This window comes from Hypanus sabinus, chromosome 7 (assembly GCF_030144855.1).
Source record: "Hypanus sabinus isolate sHypSab1 chromosome 7, sHypSab1.hap1, whole genome shotgun sequence".
In the NCBI taxonomy this organism is placed as follows: domain Eukaryota; kingdom Metazoa; phylum Chordata; class Chondrichthyes; order Myliobatiformes; family Dasyatidae; genus Hypanus; species Hypanus sabinus.
In genome coordinates this window covers 87,970,416-87,992,194 of record NC_082712.1, presented here as the reverse complement: position 1 = coordinate 87,992,194, position 21,779 = coordinate 87,970,416, and the positions used below count along the sequence as shown (strand labels likewise).

The following is a 21,779-nucleotide window of genomic DNA, read 5'->3' as shown; positions in this document are numbered from 1 at the left end:
TCTATCTTGAACAGAGCTCTTATGCGATCAAATGGCTTCAGACGAATTCATAATCGTTATGATCTTGTACTTTATTGATTAGTGCAGCTTTTAAAATTTATTCTGCAGTATTGATTACCTTGTTCTTGCTCAATGAACAGTGTAATAATTTGATCTGTATGAACAGTGTGGAAGACGACACTGGATTTTCATTGCATCCTATAAACCAAATCAAATATCCCTACTTTCTTTTTTAAATGAATCTCTCAGCTCATTTAGTGGGAAGTCCGACAAAGGTTTGAGGTGTTAAGAAAGAGGAAGACGCTGCGGAAAGATTCAAACCGATAGCTCAAGCAGCATGAAAAGGATGAAGGCTGAACAGCCTCTTTCTGCCAGAGGTATTTGATCGAGTCAATCTCCCTGGTAGTTGTTATTGCTTGTTAATCTGCTCCGCCACCAGTAGGTGATGTACGACATGACTGTCAGCTCTGATGGTCACTTTCCAATGGCAACTGCGCTTGGATTTTAGTCGAGATTTTCACCTCTGCCGAACCCTGAGGTGCTTTATTAGGGAAATCCTACAGGGAGATTCCAAATGCTGACATTCCCACCACAGGTAAACATATCAAAAAAAAATGCTGATGCTTTGAAGAGGATGCAGAGGGGGTTTACCGGGACGCAGCTGCCTTTAGAAAGTTGAGGCTGCATAAACTTGTGGTTGTTTTCTCTGGAGTGTCGGAGGCTGAGGAAGGATAAAGGGGTTGCAGTGGATGCTGTGTATTCGGATTTTCAGAAGGCCTTGGACAAGGTGTCACACATGAGAGTGCTTACCAAGTTAAGAGCCCATGGTGTTACATGGAAGTTACTGGGGTGGTTAAAGCATTGAGGTAGAGGTAGCTGATTGGGAATAAAAGTGGTGTTTTGCAGGGGGTCGTGTTCTTTTATGCTGTATGTCAATTATTTAGATGATGGAGTAGATGGGTTTGTTGCCAAATTTGCAGATGATATGAAGATTGGTGGAGGGGCTGGTAGCTTTGAAGAAACAGGAAGGATGCAGAAGGACTTAGACAGATTAGGAGAATGGGCAAAAAAGTGGCAAATGAAATACAATGTTAGAAAATGCATCGTCATGCACTCGAGTGCTAGAATAAATGTGCAGACTATTTTCCAAATGGGGAGAAAATCCAAAAAACTGAAATAGACTTGCAGGTTCAGTCAGTGGTGAGGAAGGCGAATGCCATGTTAGCTTTCATTCCAAGAGGTCTAGAATACAAGAGCAGGGATGTGATGCTGAGGCTTTATAAGGCACTGGCAAGGCCTCGCCTTGAGCATTGTGAACAGTTTGGGGCTCCTCCTCTGAGAAAAGATGCATTGGCATTGAAGAGAGTACACAGGAGGTTCACAGGGATGATTCCGGGTATGAAAGGGTTATTATACAAGGAACGTTTGATGGCTCTGGGTCTGTATTCGCTGGAATTTTGAAAGATTGGGGGGGGGGGGTGGTTCTCATTGAAACCTTTCGCATGTTGAAAGGCCTAGACAGAGCAGATGTGGAAAGGATGTTTCCCGTGGTAGGGGAGTCTAGAACAAGAAGATACAGGCTCGGGATAGAGGCGCATCCATTTAAAACAGAGATGCGGAGAATTTCCTTTAGCCAGAGTTTGGTGAATTTGTGGAATTTGTTATCACAGGCGGCTGTGAAGACAAGGTCGTTGGGTGTATTTAAGGCATAGCTTGGAAGGTTCTAGATTAGATACAGCATCAACGGTTATGGGAAGAAGGCTGGGGAGTGGGACTGAGGAGGGGGTAAAGAATCAGCCATGATTTAATGGCGGAGCAGACTCGATAGGCCAAATGGCCTAATTCTTCTCCGATGTCTTATGTTCTATTTCCTGAAGGAATTTTTGGTTATGAACAGCCCGGGACAACACTGTAATAAACAAACATCAAAGAGTCCGCTCCACTCTCCCCTCATGCAGTGGGAGGAAGGTCTCCCTTTTCAGAGTTTTGTCCACGTGTGGTGTGGCCTGTCAGACCTTTCTGGGTATTAGAAAATCCCTCTGTTAGATTTGGAATTGCTTAAGATTAAATGCAGTAATAAAACGGCTGATATACTCAGTGAATATTATAGGTATAGGGAATGTAAATATAAAGCCGTACAGATCTTTACGGATGGATCAAAGGATCCAGAAACGGGTGCAACAGGGTCTGCAATTGTTGTGCCAAGTTATCAAGTGGAAATTAGCAAGAGAACGCCGGATTGCTTGAGTGTTTTATGCAGTTGAAATGTTTGCCATATTGTTAGCACCAGAATGGAGTGAGCAGGCTGACTGTAGTAATTTTGTGATATGTAGCGATTCTGTATCGGCCCTTGCAAGCATTAAGGTGGGTACAGCTGGAGGACACCAGGATCTGCTTTATGAAATCCTGTTCGCATTCATGTGGGTTCCAGCACATTCGGGTATTATGGGAAATGAGACAGCAGATAAGCTGGCAAAAGCAGCGTCAAAAAAAGGATCTGTAAAAGTCAATATTAAACTATCAAAATCAGAAGGGAAGAACATAGTGTGGAGAAGGATAAATCAGTGGCAGCAGCATTGGGATAGAGCAATAAAAGGAAGGCATTTACATTCAGTTCAGTACAGAGTAGATATGGGAAGGAGTAGGGGAGTAAAGCGGAAGGAGCAAGTAATTATAAGTAGACTGAGAATTGGGCACAGCAACCTTATGGTACTCTGGCCATCATAAATAAACATCTGACAGGTTTTTTGCAATTTATGTCAGGAGGCTGAAACAGTAGAGCATATCCTTATTTCATGCAGGAAATTTGCACAGGAAAGACAACAAATGCTACAACAATTACGCAAAATAGGACTGGTAGAGAACAGTGTTAAAGGTTTATTGGAATGTAGGGAGAGTGATCAGGGCAGGAAATGGTTGTTTAGTTTTTTAAGGGCGATGGGACTGGAAAGACGACTTTAGGCAGTGAATGGACAATGAGGGACAGTAAGTCCTGAAGATGGCAGTAGTGCAACAATGTGGATGCCAACTGCCATAAAAACTCAAGGAAGAAGAAGAAGAAGATTAATGGGCGTCCTCCTTTTTCCTCATGGCGTGTTTTGCATCTTCAGAGGCATACACTCTGTCCCTGCAGCATACCATTCACAGACATTCTATCTCCTTGTAAAGAGGGTTACTTCTTTTTGTTAACTAGCAGGAATGCTAATTTACTGATAACGAGAATGGTATTCCTTTGTAAACCAAATGGGGATTAATGTTCTTTCTTCTGAGTCTGTAAGCTTTTGTTGACGGGCTTTTGGGCAGATCGGCGCGAGGGGGTCGAGAGAGAGGACGCAATGCTCTAAGCTGGGTGAGGATCGGACCCCAAAGGAGGGTCCGAGGCCAGGAGATTCTCCGAGGACGGGGGGGGGGGGGGGGGGGAATGAAGCTAGATGTGTTTGGTTGACCACTCAGAGGGTCCTGAGCTGTTTGGAGAGTCGAGGAGTTCGGAGGGTCCTGAGCTGCGAGTCGAGGAGTTCGGAGGGGAGCGAATGGTGGCCAGAAGACTTCAGTAATTGAGCTCCAATGGCTGTGCACGAAGTGGTTTGGACTTTGATAAGTTTGGCGCCTTTAATTTTCTCTTCATATATACTGTATCGTTATTAATCACTTAGTTATAGTAACCTTTATAAATTGTACTCATTTAATCGCATATGGTGTACTGTCTGTTTTTGGGTGAGGCGGGGACATCACACAGCATCCACACCAGCTGATTACCCAGTTTGGCGGGGCCGAAGGCTGCTCCCCCTAGACGAGAATGAGCTGAGCGAGCCTGAGGCAACCCAAGGGGTTACATCCCCTTCATGTACAGTCTACACTCTCTTGCCCTCGATCTTACTCCATGTGAGTACATACGGGGCATTAGTTAACATATTGAATTGACACGTTCCCTTTACATGCTGTGTTGACGTTATGATACCATATTTGGTGCATTCGTACTGATGTGTAGTATGCTAGGATATATCAATAAAAAAAATGTCCATTTCACAGAAATTGGGGATGAAGATCTACCAGGCATAGATTTAGAGTGAGAGGAAAGAGTCTGAATAGATAGCAGAGTACAACACGATGTTGGTGCAACCAATACAGGCCTACTCCGCAATACAAACTAATCCCCTACACGCGGAAATACTGAAGTTCGTTGGGGAAGGATCACAGAAAAGGGTGATTTATTGATTAACATATAGTGCAGAGTAGGCCCTCTGGCCCTTCAAGCCATGCCACCCAACAATTCCCCGATTTAGTCCTACCCTAATCATGGGACATCTTTACAATGATCAATTTTTGTACCACCTAGTATATCCTTGGACTGTGAGAAGAACCACAGTCAAGGCTAGAACGTACAAACTCCTTGCAGGCAGTAGGGGAAATTGAACCCGGGTCATCTGTACAGTAAAGCGTTATCTTGCCACCCCAGAAGGTTTCTTTGGCCACTGGAGAGAGAAAGTCCAGATTGGAGGAGGAAGCCACTCAATTATTGTAGTAGTCTCCCTCCTGAGGGGTCTTCATGAGTGGATACAGTCCTACTGAGTTTAAGGAATCTGTTAGAACAGTACCAAAAGCACTGACGATAAGATGTCAATGAAAAGGCATTGCTTGGTTTATTTTGGGAACATTTTATTATGAATAAAGTTTTTTTTCATACATAAAATTTGCCTTCCTGCACAGCCCATAATTTTCAATTTTTATTACTTCCATGTGACTGTCTAAGCGTTGTTTAAATAAGACCGTAAAATAGGTGGTATAGTGGAATGAGCACTGGACTTCGAGGTGATGGGTCTTGAGTTCGAATCCAGACGGCTCCTTCCGTGCTTATTTCAGCGTGGGGTTCAGCATCAAGCCTCATCAAAAACAGACAAGGGCTATGGAAATGTCAAAAATGCCTCCCGATGCGCCACAAGGAGTGAGAAAGGAACAACAATATAGGAGCAGACACAAAGTACACTGCAGATGCTGGGGTCAAAGCAACATGTATAACTGAATAACCGCTTTATAGGGCCCCTGCTCCCTCCCTCTTCAGTCCTGATGAAGGGTCTCGGCCTGAAACGTTGCCTGTTTACTTCCACGGATGCTGCCCGACCTGCTGAGTTCCTCCAGCGTGTTGCAAATATAGGAGCAGAATTAGGCTGTTTGCCCATCAAGTCTGCTCCACCATTTCATCATAGCTGATCCATTCCCCTCTCAACCCGATTTTCATACCTTCTCCCCATATCCCTTCATGCCCTGATGAATCAAGAATCTATGAACCTCTACCTTAAATATGCTGTCTTGGGCTCCACTCCACATCCACTCTATCAAGGCCTTTCGCCATTTGATAGGTTTCAATTTGGCCACCATTTATTTGTCTGAACCTCAGTGGGTTTGGATTCACTAGAATTCAGAAGATTGAGCGGTGACCTAATTACCTCTATTTTATCAGTCACTACTACCACCCCAAGGTAGTTCATTCCAGCTGCCACTCTGAAAAGAATGTTGTGTACAGTAGTTAATATTTCACTAATCTTATATTAACCTTGTAAATATATTGTTTCATTCAACATTCTTTGTTCTTTATTATGGATATAGGTAAAAACACATGAATGGCATACGTCAAGACGCCACCACGTGATAGATGGATGCCTTGTAAAAAGTAAGGAAGAAATCAAGACTTGATTTTTTTGTAATTTATTTTTTTATTGAAGTTCATCATCAAACAAACATTTCCATAAGATGTATTTCAGACATTGTACATATATATCATATACTCATATATATCACAAATCTCCACAAAATATTTATCTGAGGTATACACTTATAGAAAAGAGTGGAAAGAAAAAATAAGCAAAAGGAAAGAACTATGTACAAGTAGGGAGTGAATTTTTTTAAACAACAGATTCATTGATTTGTGAGAATAAAATCAGGCCAATGAGGAATTATGTAGTTAAACCATTTTTCCCAGTATGAATCAAATTGTTCCAGCTTATGATTAACAGATGCTGTTATCTTCTCCATTTTGTAAATGTCCATTGTAATTTCCATCCATGCAGTTAAAGTTGGGCTCTCCTGTGATAACCATTTCCTAGTAAGAGTCTTTTTACCAGCCACCAACAGTATATTCATTAAATATTTATCTCTTTTCAAACATTCTTGAGGTATATATCCAAAATATATGGTCTTACTCTCTGAGGGTATTTCACATTTAAAGATGTCTTTTAGGGCATTGTGTATCCCCCTCCAATAGTCTTTGATAACGGGGCAGTCCCAAAAAATATGATAATGATTTGCATTTTGATTTCCACAATTTCTTCAGCAAACAGGGAGGTTACTATTATAATGGGATTTCTGAGAGGGTGTAATAAAATATCTTATCAAGTTTTTCCATCCGAACTCCCTCCATTTCTGTGAACTGGTACACTTCAATTGATACCTCCATATTATTGTCCATTCTTCCTCAGATATAATTATCCCTCCTTCCTTTTCCCATTTTGTTGTAATGTATGAAGTCGAATGTGTTTTAAGATCTGACGACCCCTTATACATGCTTGAAATGATTTTACTACAATTATCTGAATTATATGCTTTTCTAAAGAGCTCTATCAAGCATGTACTTGCCTTGGTTACATTTTTAAGCATCTTATTAACATAGTGTCGCATCTGTAAATACCAATAAAAATCTTGTTTTTCTAATAAGTGTCTCTCTTTAAGCATTTCAAAACTGAAAAGTGTTCCTTCTTTCATGATGTTGCAAAGAACTGTTATCCCTTTAGCTGTCCAGTCCTTAAATCTAGCATCCACTTTATATGGTGTAAAATCTGAGTCATATGCACGCCATTTTAAGAATTGCAATATCTCCCTCTAGATTATATTCTTTTCAGATTTTAAGAGTCAATTTCACCCTTGGGTTATCAATAGTATTTATGTACCTTTGCAAGTTGTTATCAGGCAAAATTGCTTGTATGGGGATGGGAAGTCCCCGCTCCTCAATATTTTTCCACTGAGCATCATATGATGGGTTGCACCAACATATCACAGCTCTCAACTGTGCTGCAAAATAATAATCTCGAAGAGAAGGTAGACCCCATCCCCCCTTTTCCTTTGTTAATTGCAAAGTTTTGAGACAAACTCTAGGCCTTTTATCCTGCCAAATATACCTTGACAGCATCTTGTTCCATTCATTGAATTGATTTTGATTAATCTCTATTGGTAGGGTCTGAAAGAGGTATAACAGTCTGGGCAGTATATTCATTTTAATAGACTCAATCCTTGAACTGAGACTGAAAAAAGGGATCAGGTTCCATCTTGCCATATCTTGCTTAATTTTTTTATCAAAAGGCTGATAATTACTTTCTGATAATTTTGCCAAATCTTTTGGCATAATGATGCCCAAATATTTGAAAGAGTCTGTTTGCCATGCCCAGGGATATCTACTTTCAATTTCTCTTGGTGGGCTATAGTTATATGAAAGTAATTGGGTTTATTTTATGTTGATCTGGTACCCTGATAATTGACCATATTGTTCAAAGGATTGCATCAATTTAGGTAAAGAGTATGTTGGTTGCCCTAGATACATCAAAATGTCATCCACGTAATTCCCCTGATATCTTCATTTTGTCTGATGTATTGAGCTAATGGTTCCAGATATAATGCGAAGAGTAGCAGTGACCATGCACAACCCTGTCTCGTGCCCCTTTCCAGGGTAAGACTATTTGATAAATATCCATTGATTTTAATCCTAGCAGTAGGGTTGTCATATCATGTCCGTAGTTTTAATAATTGTGTCTTGGAAACCAAATCTATGTAAAACTGTAAAGAAAATTCCAATTAACCGAATCAAATGCCTTTTCAGCATCCACGCTTATCATGATTGCTTCGATTTTATTTTTTTGTATATGATCCATAATGTGAAGTGTCCTTCATATATTATCTTGTGTTTGGCATTATCGTATAAAACTTGTCTGATCGTTACGTATCAGTATGGGTAGAAACTCCTCTAATTGTTTGGCCATGATGGAGGTAAATAACCTATAATCTACATTAAGAACGGATATTGGTTTAAATTACCCACATTCCATTTTATCCTTGCCTTCTTTCGGTATAGCTGAGATTATCGCTTCCTTCCAACTGGGTGGCATTTGTGCCTTTTTTAGAGCCCAGTTAAGTGTGGAGAATAGAACAGGAATTAACTTATTTTTAAATTCTTTGTACCACTCTGCCGTGTACCCATCTGATCCTGGTGATTTGCTTAATTTAAGCCTACTAATTGCAGCTTTTAATTCAACTTCAGTTATGTCAGCAGTCATCATTCTATTTTGTTCTTCGCTTAAAGTGGGTAACTCTAGAGAATTCAAGAAAGTGTCAATTTGCGTTATGCTTCCCCCTGAAACTTTGGAATATAGAGTTTTGTAAAACACTTCAAAAGTTTCTTGAATTTCACTTAGCTTATTTTTTATCATTTTCGTTCTTGGCTCCCTAATTTTATGAATTGTATTTTCTGCTATTTTTTTTTCAGTTTCCACTCCAGTATTTTCATAAACTTTGATCCATTTTCATAATGTTGCTGCTTCAGAAACATTACATTTTTCCTGATTTCCAAACTATTAACTTCATTCCTAATTTTTTTTAATTTCCCCTAATGTATCCTGTGCCAAATTCAATTTGTTTTTTTCTCTAGTTCCTTCAGCCTATTTTGTAATTCCTCTAATGTTTTATTCCTTATTTTTTTCTTATATGAAGATATGGCTATAATTTCCCCTCTTAAGACAGCCTTCAGAATATCCCATAAAATGGGAGGTGAAACCTCTCCATTATCATTAAATTCTAAATAGAGACCAATTTCTTTTATAATTTGTTCCTTAAAGTACGGATCATTGAGTAGACTTGAATTTAGTTTCCAAATAGTATACTTTGGTTGTAGGTCAAAATCAACAGATAAATATATAGATACATGGTGACTTACATCTATTGTCCCAATTCCACAGGTGTTTATTTTGACTTTCTCTTTTCCAAATGTTATGAAATAGTCTATTCTTGTATATACAGAATGGGGAGCAGAATAATGAGTCTTTCCCTTCTGACAGGGAAAAGGTCCCTCCATACATCAATTAAACCAAAAAGTGTATTAACTTTCTTATGTAAGGATTTTGTTTCATAGGTTTTTCTATTGGAAGAGTCTAAGTTTGGTTGTAATTGTAAATTTAACTCTCCCCCACATATCAGGAGACCTTTTGTTTCTGCTACCATAATATCAGTAATTTTCTGAAAGAAACCAATATCACTTCCCGGGGGTGCATATATATTCAATAGAGTAACTGAGTTTCCATCTATATTCCCCCTTACCAGAATATATCTGCCCTTTTTATCTCCCATTTCAAATATTTTTTCAAAATTTAGCTTACTTGAGATAAGAATAGCGACTCCTCTCCTATGTCCTGATTTATATGAGGAGAAAAACAAATAAGTGAAGCCCATTCTCTTTAGTTTTCTATGCTCATTATCACTTAAATGAGTTTCCTGTAATTATACTACATGGGCTTGTTCTTTTTTTCATTTTGGATAAAATTCTATTACGTTTGATTGGATTTAATAGCCCATTGACATTAAATGAAATGAATTTTACTTTGTCCTTAGCCATTTGTATTTATCTATCAATGTATCATTGAAATTAGCAGAATAAAACTTAATCGATCTACTCCCTGAACAAATAAGAACCAAGAAATGCAAATAGTAACAAAAATGGCAACGAACGTGTGATTCCAAGGCTGAGGTCTCTAGTAGATGACCCTGCGTTGAGCTAGAGGAAATGTCTAGCTGTGGGGGATAACCCCTCCTACTTGTGAGTTGAGGGCCCCCATTGCAGTATTCATAAATGTCGGTGAACAAATCCATTACACAGAAAAGATTTCCCTGTATATACATACACATACATATATGCACACACACCCACACACACACACACACACACATATATATATGCACACATATATATATATTCTCATTTAGGTGGGAAAAAAGAGTACGTGAGCGAATAAAGAAGAATAACTAAGTAATATAAAATCCACATTATAATAAGTATTTCTCGAGATAGGTATATCACCGTCTTCTTTTGCTGCCATTTAGCTTCTCAACATTTTTAAAGTTAGCCAAACCTTATGGCTCTTCTGGAGGGGGTGAGGACTGTCTTTGGAAAACTCCCGGTCTCTTCCTGATATACCTCTCTCAGCCTCCTCCCGTCTCCTGCCTTCTCGATTCTCGTACTATTTCCCAGGCGGAGCGGGATAATTCCTCTGCCAGGCTTTCCCTCGGTTTGATCACGCTGATGGCAACCCTCTGGCCTTCATGTCTGTAGTCGCCTCTTCCGCTGTCTGATACAGTTGGATCCAATCTTGATAAAACACTCGAAGTTTAGCCGGGTATGGAGTTTGAAATCTAATCCTTTCTTGCTTTAGTATTCACTTTACTTCAGAGTATTCTTTACATTTCTGCAGGACCGCGGGGTGGTTAATCTTGGTCGAAGTATATTAATTTATAGTCTAAAAACACCCTCTTCTTACCACAGGCTCTTCGTAGAATCTCCGCCTTGGTACTGTATCGAAGGAATTTAATTATTATTGAGCATGGCTTATCTGCTCTATCTCAGGTAGACTTCGGGACAAGCGCACGATGTGCTCTCTCAATTTCCAGCTCCATAGTCGAGTGAAGCTCCAGCACGTCCCGCAGCAAGTTTCCGACAAACTCCATCATAGACAAGCCCTCCACTCCTTCAGGAATGTCGTATATTCTGATACTTTTCCGCCATGATCTTCCCTCCAGGTCAAGCAGTTTACCTTCTTGTTGATTTAATATTTTTATCATCTTTCTTAGTATCCGTTCCATGTTTTGAATGCAATCTTCCACCTTCTCAATTCGAGTCTCTGCCATCGCTATTTTTTGATTGATGTTGGCGGGCTCTGACTTAGTATCATGTAGCTGCTGTTTTATATCTTTCTGGACCTCCCTTAAAATTTTGATCATATTTGCGCTTCACCTGAACGAGGCCCAGTGTACACCTCGCTAGCACGCGGTCGGGTAGGAGAGCCGCTCACTGCACTCCTCTAGGCCACAGGCTCCGCAGTGTCGCTTTTTTTTCCATTTGTTTTCCCCATTCTTGATCCTCTTATCAGTTCAAATACTTTCGAAAAGTACTATATTTGATGGGTTAACAGGGCTTAATACATGTTTTTCCGGAGGAGCTAGTGACTTAGGCTGCAATTCTCGATGATGACATTACCGGAACCCCCTCTGCACTCTTTCAACCTTATTAAAATCCTTCCTGTGATTCAGTGACCAAAACTGCACACAATACACCAAATTTGGCCTCAGCAATGCCTTATACAACCTCACCATAACATTCCAACTCCTATACTCAATACTTTGATTTATAAAGGCCAGTGTACCAAAAGCTCTTTTTACTACCCTATCTACCTGTGACACCACTTTTAGGGAATTTTGTATCTGTATTCCTAGATTCCTCTGTTCTACTGCACTCCTCAGTGCCCTACCATTTACCTTGTATGTTCTACCTTGGTTTTTCCTTCCTAAGTGTAATACTCACACTTGTCTGCATTAAACTGCATCTGCTATTTTTCAGCCCACTTTTTCCAGCTGGTCCAGGTCCCTCTGCAAGCTTTGAAAACCTTCCTCAATGTCCACTACACCTCCAATCTTTGTATCATCAGCTAATTTGCTGATCCAATTTACCACATTATCATCCAGATCATTGACATAGATGACAAATAACAATGGACATAGCACTAATCCCTGAGCACACCACTATTCACAGGCCTCCCTCAGAGAAGAAATCCTCCACTACCACTCTGTGACTTCTCCCATTGAGCCAATGTCTAATCCAATTTACTACTTCACCATGTATACCTAGCGACTGAATCTTCCTAACTAACCTCCCATGCAGCACCTTGTCAAGGGCCTTACTGAAGTCCATGTAGACAACATCCACTGCCTTCCTTTCATCCAGTTTCCTTGTAACCTCCTCGAAAAACTCTAATAGATTTGATAAACATGACCTATCACACACAAAGCTGTGTTGACTCTCCCTTATAAGTCCCTGTCAACCTAAATACTTATAGATCCTATCTCTTAGTACTCCTTCCAATAATTTCCCTACTACCAACATCAAACTTACCAGCCTATAATTTCCTGGATTACTTTTAGAGACTTTTTTAAACAACGGAACAACATGAGCTTTCCTCCAATCCTCCGGCACCTCACCCGTAGATACCAGCATTTTAAATATATCTGCCAGGGCCCCTGCAATTTCAACACTAGTCTCCTTCAAAGTCTGAGGGAATACCCTGTCAGGTCCTGGGGATTTATCTACTCTGACTTGCCTCAAGATATCAAGCACCTCCTCTTTTTCAATCTGTATAAGTTCCATGACCTCGCTACCTGTTTGCCTTATTTCCATAGACTCCATTCCAGTTTCCTTAGTAAATACAGATGCAAAAAAGACATTTAAGATCTCCCCCATTTCTTTTGGTTCCATACATTGCCGACCACTCTGATCCTCAAGAGGACCAATTTTATCCCTTACTATCCTTTTGCTCTTAATATACCAGTAGAAGCTCTTTGGATTATCCTTCACCTTGACTGCCAAAGCTACCTCATGTCTTCTTTAAGCCCTCCTGATTTCTTTCTTATTTTTTTTGCACTTTTTATATTCCTCAAGTACCTTATTTGCTCCCTGTTTCCTATACAAGTCATACATCTCTCTCTTCTTCTTTATCAGAGTTCCAATATCCCGAGAGAACCAATGTTCCTTATCCTTATTCACTTTGCCTTTAATCCTGACGGGAACGTACAAACTCTGCACTCTCAAAATGTCTCCTTGAAGGCCTCCCACTTAACAACAACATCCTTGCCAGAGAACAACCTGTCCCAATCCACGCTTTTTAGATACTTACTCATTTCTTCAAAATTGGCCTTTTTCCACTTCAGAACCTCAACCCGAGGACCAGATCTATCTTTATCCATGATCAAGTTGAAATTAATGGTGTTATGATCACCGGAACCAAAGTGTTCCCCTACCCACATTTCATCACCTATCCTAACTCATTTCCTAATAGGAGATCTAATATTGCATCCTCTCTAGTGGGTACCTCTATATATTGTTTAGAAAACTTTCCTGAACATGTTTTACGAACGCTAACCCATCTAGACCTTTAACAGTATGGGAGTCCCAATCAATACATGGAAAATTAAAATCCCCTATGTTTCCTGCAGTTGTCTGCTATCTCACTGCAGATTTGCTCCTCCAATTTTCGCTGACTATTGGGTGGTCTATGATACAACCCCATTAATGTGGTCATACCTTTCCTGTTTCTCAGCTCCACCCATATGGCCTCGGTAGACAAGCCCTCTAATCTGTCCTGCCTGAGCACTGCTGTAATATTTTCCCTGACTAGCAATGCCATCCACCTTTCATTCCTCTGCCTCTATCACGTCTAAAACATCGGAACCCTGAAACATTAAGCTGCCAGTCTTGCCCCTCCTGCAGCCAATAATGGCTACAATGTCATAATACCACACATCAATCCACGCCCTCAGCTCATCAGCCTTCCCCACAATACTCCTTGCATTGAAATAGACACACCTCAGAAGAATATTACCACCACACACAACCCTTCTATTTGTGACTTTGCATGAATTTTAACATCATTTAGTTTCACCCTCGATCCACTATCTGCTCTGGCACTTTGGTTCCCATCCCCCTGCAAATCTAGTTTAAACCACCCCCCAACAGCACTAACAAACCTCCCTGCAAGGATATCGGTCCCCCTGTAGTTCAGGTGTAACCTGTCTCTCTTGTACAGGTCCCACCTGACCCAGAAGAAGTCCCAATGATCCTGAAATCTAAAATGCTGCCCCCTACAACAGTTCCTCAGCCACCTGTTCATCCTCCAGAGCATCCTATTCTTACCCTCACTGGCACATGGCACAGGGAGCAATCCTGAGATTACCACCCTCGAGGTCCTGCTTTTTAACTTCCTACCAAGCTCTCTATACTCACTCTTCAGGACCTCCTCACTCTTTCTTCCTATGTCATTGGTACCAATGTGTACCATGACGTCTGGCTGCTCACCCTCCCATTTCAGGATGCTGTGCATGTGATCAGAGACATCCCTGACCTTGGCACCCAGGAGGCAACAAACCATCCGGGAGTCCCTGTCGCGACCACAGAACCTCCTGTCTGTACCTCTAACAATTGAGTCCCCTATCACTACCGCTCTCCTCTTCTTCCCTCCTCCTTTCTGCACTGCAGAACCAGACTCAGTGTCAGAGATCCAGCTTCCGCAGCTTGTCCCAGGTAGGTCATTCCCCCTCAACAGTATCCAAATCGATATACCTGTTGTTGAGAAGAATGGCCACAGGAGAGCCCTGCTCTGCCTGCCCTTTCCCCTTCCCTCGCTTGTTGGTAACCCAATTACCTGTGTGTTGCTCCTTTGGCGTAACTGGCTCCCTGTAGCTACTATCTATAAACTCCTCATTCTCCCAAATGATCCAGAGGTCCTGCTCCAGTTCCCTAACGCGGTTTGTTAGGAGCTGCAGCTGGATGCACTCCTTGCAGGTGTCGTTGTCAGGGAAACCGGAGGTCTCCCTGACTTCCCATATCCTACAAGAGGAGCATTCCAACATGCTGCCTGGAATTCTCTCTACTCTAAATAAGCAAAACAAAACTTACCGGAACCTACTCTCTCCTTTGCCTGTTCACACCGAAGCCCGTTGAGCCAAAACCGTCTCACTCTGACTCAGTCCACTCCGACTATGGCCACTGTATATGGAGGTCTTTTTTTTCACACCTTTGGCACGCTACATCACGTGCCTACGCAGTCTAGCCTCCTTTCCCCAATCAGTTAAAAAAAAATGACTTCTCTCCAAGATGTCTTTACTTCTTCACTCTCTGCCTCTTGCTTTGATAGGTGCAAGCCTCACATAAAATAAATAAGAATGACATCAGGGAGGATGATGTCCAGTGACAGATCCATTTATTTTGTTAAATACATGTTCATATAGCCATCCTCAATCACTGTAATACAGTAAAAATTGTATTTTTATTGTACTGTAATAAGTTAAGTAATACAATAAGACCTTTGGGTCTTCCACAAGGATTTAGAACTCTGAAATAGTCTTGTCGGTTGACATGCACTCCCCTTGACTCTACAAAGTCACCTGTCTACACCCCAGACATTGAAGTAAGTACTGGAACTGTACTCAGTAATCCATCATAATCTCCTTGTGCTTTTCAGCTTCTCAAGAGATTCTCCAAGAGAGAGCTCCTAACAAAGTGCCTGATTGTTGTGCTGAATAACAGTGTATGGTAATACTTGTTCAGTCTCGAGGGACAGGAGCATTATCAGTAACTTTCTGGATTCCTTTCTTTTAAAGTCCTAAACTTTAAAGTTTCTTTAAAGATTGTATGATTGTACTTTAAAAGTTTTGTTCAGAGTTAATCCTTCAAGAGTAAGCCAGTACTGGTCCTCAAGATAGGGAATTTGTAGAATGTCAGAGGATGTCCTTTTAGAAGAGTTTGTTATTGAGCCCACTAGGGGATCAGCTGTGCTGGACTGGGTGTTGTGCAATGATCCAGAGGTGGTAAGAGAGCTTAAGGTTAAGGAACAGTGATCACAAAATGATCGAGTTCACTTTGAAATTTGAGAAGGAGCAGCTAACTTCCAATGTGTCGGTATTTCAATGGAATAAAGGAATTTACAATGGCACGAGAGGGGAACTGGCCAAAGGTGACTGGAGAGGGACACTAGCAGGAAGGACAGCAGGACAGCAATGGCTTGAGTTTCTGTGAAAAATGAGGCAAGTGCAAGACAGATATATTCCAAATAAGAAGAAATTTTCAAATGGAAGAAGGTCACTACCATGGCTGACAAGTAAAGTCAGAGCCAAAGTAAAAGCAAAAGAGAGGGCATACAAGGAAGCCAAAGCTAGTGGGAAGATAGAGGATTGGGAAGCTTTTAAAAACTTGCAGAAGGAAACTAAGAAGGTCTTTCGGAAGGAAAAGATGAATTATGAAAGGAAGCTGGTGAATAATATCAAAGAAGATACCAAAAGCTTTTTTAAGTATATATGACTAAATGAATGAGTGAACTAAAAGCCAAGGGCAGCGATGTTTTGGATACAGATCCTCCACCATGGTCCCTCCTGTCTTCCTGTATTTGGCCCGCCCCCCTTGTCTTTATGCAACTACCATCAGACAGGATATACAGGAGTCCTGGGTCCCACGGCGTCAGGTTCAGAAGGAGTTGTTACCCTGCAGCCATCGAATTCCTGGACTGGCTTCCCTCACCTCAGCACTGAGCTGACTGCGCAGCTTGGAGACTCATTTTCGAGGAACCTGCTGCTCATGTTCTCAGTATTATTTGTTGAATTTGTATCTATTATTTGCATTATTTGTCCTCTTTTACACATTGGCTGTTTGCCGTTCTTTCCTGTGTGTGATTTTTTGTTAATTCTATTGTGTTTATTTGTTTTGTGGCTGCCTGCAAAAATGATGAATCTCAAAGTTGTACTTGGTTTACTGAAATTTACTTTCAACTTTGAACTTTGATATACAGATGGATGCTTCCTCTACCGTGGCCTGGCACTTAAGCTCAGGACAGGAACATCGCCAGGTAGCTGCTGCATGGCTAGAAAGGCTCGTCGGACACAGGCCCAGAAACTTCTTTAAGGACTGGTCCCATACATCCTGAATTCTCTTGCAGAAAGGGCCTCCGTGCAGCGTACCATCACACGGGAACACTTCCTGCACACCCTGCTCCACTTACTCACTCCTGGCTGCAGCCCGGTCACACTCCAGCAGTCAGCTCGGCCACCTTGCAGCGACTGGAGGCTTCTGAACGAGGATCTGCTGCAGAAAGCAGCTTTGTTAAACTGGTTCAAGCCGACAGCATATACTTTCCAAAGCCTGCATCCACTATTAAGAGTGCTCCATGATACAACCTTATTGCTCCCATCACGGAAGAGACCCTCCCCAGGCACTCAACTCTGTAACTGTACAAAAATATTACACCTGCCCCTGCTCTTGCCTCACCACCACCCAGAGCTCCAAACTGCCCCTGCTGGTGAGGTACTCCTTCGCATGCGAACACTGCAGTGTTATTCATCACATCCGGTGCTCCAGGTGCGACCGCCTAAATATCGATGAGACCGGACGAAGGCTGAGCGAGGGGTAGTGGGGGGAAGGAACAGCTTTCCCGGGCACTTTCCTTTTCCTGCCAGTGCTAGGTGAGGTTTCCCAGTGGCCAGACATTTCACTTCCACTTGCCAGTCCCATACCAACGTGTCTGCCCACAGCCTCCTCCACAGGGTCAAAGCCAAAGGCAAAATCCAGAGCACTGTGCACACAGTGTTGTCGGTGATCCCACGCATCTCTTTGACCCCAACCCCCTACCATCAGGCAGGAGGTACCGTAGGCCAGTTAGGATGACCTACCAAATCCCCTGCCACCACCCAGGTCTCACCATGTATGAAGCAGCATTAGTGGTGTATTGCTATTTCTATCATGTGTCTTGTAAATGGAAATTCATAAATGATTTGTGGTAATCGTACTTTGTGTTGTGTGTGTTAAATGTACCGTGTTGTGCATCTTGGTCAGGAGGGGCGATGTTGTGTTTCAGTGGTTCAATTGTTCAATTTAATATCAGAGAATGCATACACTATACAATCTGAAATCCTTACTCTTCGTAGCTGTACAATATACTGTGTATGTTAATCAAAAGGGCTTCTTAGTTTTGTTAAGAGTAGGAATGCTTCTTTGTATGATAAGTGCTTTCTCTCACAGTTGTTTAGCTTTGGACTTGCTGATATCGGGATTATATTCATTTGATAACCAAAGGGGAATGTTATTTTGTCTTGTGAGGCTGGGAGCTTGAGGGTTTTTGCGGTCTTTTCAGGGGAGTCGGGAAGAAGACGCCCAGGAAGGTGGACGTACGCTGCACTGCTCGGTCGACCACCAGGGTTGTCCCAGGTGCAAGGACGTGGAGGTCGGAGGAAAGTGACGAGGGGTCGAATGGTTCGATGGTTGAGCTCCAACGATGTGCACTAAACTGACTGAACTTTGATAAGTTGGTGCCTTTTACTTTATTTTCTTTTCCTTCATATATATTGTATTGCATAGTACCCTTTTAGTTTTAGTAAAATCTTTAAAGTGTATTCCATAGCGGTATCTAGTGTGAGTTTGATATGGTGTGTGTGCGCACAGCATAAACTTGATTCCCGTGTACGGGAGGTGGGGTTGGTGAGTGGCTGGATCTCCTTTTCCCCTGACATATACCAGCCTGTTGGGTAAGTGTTACATTTGTGGGGGCTCGTCCGGGATTGGATTATCAGGAGCTGTGGAATCGCGCAGGCAGCACTGCAGAGATGGACAGAGATAAGATTATTAACTGGTGTGAGTTGGAAGATGTACTGGTGCAGTATACCTGTGTAGTGAGCGGAGTGGATTTTCAAGTTTCGGGAGACACGTTAGTGCAGGGGTTAAGTTTGGTAAAAGGTATGGGGCAGGTAAAATTGGTAGCTAGACGGTGTGGTAAGGAGGTAGAGTCTAGTTGAGCATTGGTTCGTATGAATGCTGACATCATGACATTGAACTACCAGCGACAGTCAGTGTTCCAGGGGAGGCAGGGCCATGGGGGTTCCACATCCTTTCCGAGGGTGAGGATGAGTCAGATATTCACTGGCTCTCTGGAGTGAATAGAGGTGGCATGGACTATCCAGCAGGCTTATAGAAAGGGCCCCCTCCATCATTCGGGCAACTGATTAGAGAGGTGCAGGAGGAAGAGAGAGCGTTGGGGCGGAAAAGGGGCTCGGGCCACCGGGAGCAATCCTCAGCAATACAGGAAGTGGTGGCTGGGTGGAGGACTGAAAACCCCCAGGGGAGTAGGGACCCCCCCCCTCTGAAGGGGAAGGACAGGGAAGGTACCCACTCCCGGGGGCTGACCGTGCAGTGGTTGGGAGCGGGGGCCATCCTGGGAGAGGAGGAGCGGCAGACAGCGTGTGCTTTAACTGTGGGAAAGAGGGGCATTTCAGGCAGGACTGTGGGCGGCCGAGGGTGTGCTATAGCTGTGGAGAGGAGGGACACTTTCAGTGGGATTGTGAGAGACAAGGAGTCCCACGGAGGGCAAGCCCCCCTGCGACTAAGAAGGGAGAGGTGTCGGGAAACTTAGGAGAGGCTCAGTGAGGGAACGGACTGGAGCCTCTGGAGGAACACGTTCCCAGAGATCAGCCAGGGGACCACCAGGTGCCCACACCTCTATTCCAGATGGGCTGGTAGGACCCCCGTGACAGTGTGTGTCTACGGATAGAGGGAGTTTACGCCAAAGCCGTTCTTGATACGGGATCGCAGGTGACCTTATTGTACCAGCTGTTCTACAACCAGTATCTAAAGCATTTGCCCGTAGCCCCATTTGACACCCTGCAGATTTGGGGTGTGAGTGAAGGTGATTACCTGTTGGATGGGTAACTATCGGTGCGATTGGAGTTCTCGGAGGGCGATGTGGGAGTGTCTGAAGCTATTGAGGTGTTGGTGTTGATGTGTCCTGGCCCGGTGGTGCTGCCCTCCTGGTGGGAACTAACTGCGTGACGGCTCCTGGGAGCTTGTAAGGAGAAGGGGGGGGAACACTTTCTGGAGACCCTCTCGGTGCATCCAATGTATCGAGCGGTATTCGAAGAAGGGTTTGCCCCCAAGGGCTAGACCCGGAATGTAAATGAGGGATGGTGTGGTGCACGCAGGCAAGGCCCAAGGTGAAGGTAGGGGAGGACCAGGGGAGGTAGCACTAGTGATGGGGACCCCCAGATTCCCCGGAATGCCGACGGGCAAAGCCCTGTTAGTAGATGCTCCAGACGATCTTGAAGGGGAGACACGATTTTCAACGGGAGCGCTGGTGAGGCCCGAAGTGCAGAGACCGGGGTGGTACATGCAAGGCGTATAGCCGTAAGTGCCAGGAACACTACGGCAAGAGAAATCACCTTTAAAAGGGGAATGCCGCTGGCGCATCTGTTTCCAGTGACGATAATGTCTAGCGCCCCAGTGAGGACCCCTAACGGGGAGGGGTGGAGCATCGAAGGGAGCTGACCGCTGAAGCCTTTAACTTCGGGGATTCTCCTGTGTCGCCGGAGTGGAAACACCGGCTGGTGGAGAAGATGCTGAAGATGGAAGCCACACCATCCGATTGACTGAGGGCACCCAGTTCTGAGAGAGATCCCGGCGGCTGGCTCCGGCAGATGTTGAGGACGTGCAACAGCACTTGTGCAAATTGAAGGAAGCCGGAATCATAGCTGAGTCCCGAAGTCCTTATGCGTCCCCAATAGTGGTGGCACGGAAGAAGAATGGGAGGGTGCGCATGTGTGTTGACTACAGGACGTTGAATCGGCGAACTGTCCCTGATCAATATACTGTCCCAAGAGTCGAGGATGCGCTGGCCTGCCTGAGCGGTGCAAAGTGGTTCAGTGTGCTGGATTTAAGAAGTGGGTATCACCAGATCCCGATGAGTGAGGGCAATAAAGAGAAGACGGCCTTTATCTGCCCACTGGGGTTCTTTAAGTTCAAACGAATGCCCCAAGGCATATTGGGGGCCCCAGCCACCTTCCAGAGGCTCATGGAGAGAACTGTGGGGGATATGAATCTGTTGGAGGTGCTGGTGTACCTGGACGATGTGATAGTGTTTGGATCGACTTTGGAGGAACATGAGGAGAGGCTGTTAAAGATATTAAGCCGGTGTAAGGAGGAAGGGCTGAAGCTTTCCCTGGACAAATGCCAGTTCTGCAAGTTGTCGTTCAGCTACGTTGGCCATATCATTTCGCGAACGGGAGTGGCTACTGATCCAGCCAAGATAGAGGCCGTGACCACCTGGCCGAGACCACAGAAAGTGAGCGCTCTCATTTTTGGGGTTCTGTGGGTATTACCGCCGATTTGTGAAAGGATATGCTAAAATGTGTCACCCGTTGACACAGCTGTTGGGTGGCTATCCCCTGGTGGGAAAGAAAAGGAAGGGGGACTGGAGGCAAGACGCTGAAGGATACTGGAACCCGGTGGAACCTTTCAGCTCGAGATGGGATGATCGATGTGAAGAGGTGTTCCGATCTTTGAAAAGGGCGCTGACCCAAGCCCCGGTGTTGGGTTTTGCTGATCCCGAAAAGCCATATGTGCTGCATACGGATGCCAGCTGAGAGGGTCTCGGGGCTGTTCTGTACGCGCGGCATAAACTTGATTAACACAGCACCTGCGTGTAGGGGAGGTGGGGTTGGTGAGTGGCTGGATCTCCTTTTCCCCTAGACATATACCAGCCTGTTGGGTAAGTGTTACATAGCCATCCAGGAAACAGTAACAAAATGCTAAAGAACGAATGACAGAAAACGTTAGAGCTGGAAAGACCCCCCCCCCCCCTCCACTGCTTGCTCCAGCAGAATCAACTCCCACCACCCACCATTGAAGCAATACCAAAGCCCTCGGAGTCCACCAGCACCTCGCCATCCCCGACAGGCTGTTTCTCTTACTGCTAGGGAGAGAGCGATAGTGCTCCTGTCACAGCAAGATGGAGACTAGCAGCTTGTTGTTTGCATGTTACATTCTGCGGCTTGTCGAGTTCCCCCGACTCAAGGGCCTTCTATCAACAGCAGTGTACACTGCTGCCTCGAGGTTTCAAGCTCCCGCGACGCTGGCGAGGTGTCGGGTCGTCCACAGGGCCGCACCCTGAAGG

General features: G+C 43.7%; 1 protein-coding gene across 1 annotated transcript in view; it reads left to right on the top strand.

The window, feature by feature from the left end:
• LOC132396950 (polyunsaturated fatty acid 5-lipoxygenase-like) overlaps window positions 1-21,779 on the top strand; it is a 118,067-nt gene that overhangs the window by 78,621 nt on the left and 17,667 nt on the right. Inside the window, exons 18-21 of the mRNA XM_059975114.1 lie at window positions 250-377; window positions 5,605-5,668; window positions 10,655-10,827; window positions 16,638-18,146. The gene's annotated coding sequence lies outside the window, so the exon portion shown is untranslated. The remainder of the gene's footprint in view (window positions 1-249; window positions 378-5,604; window positions 5,669-10,654; window positions 10,828-16,637; window positions 18,147-21,779) is intronic.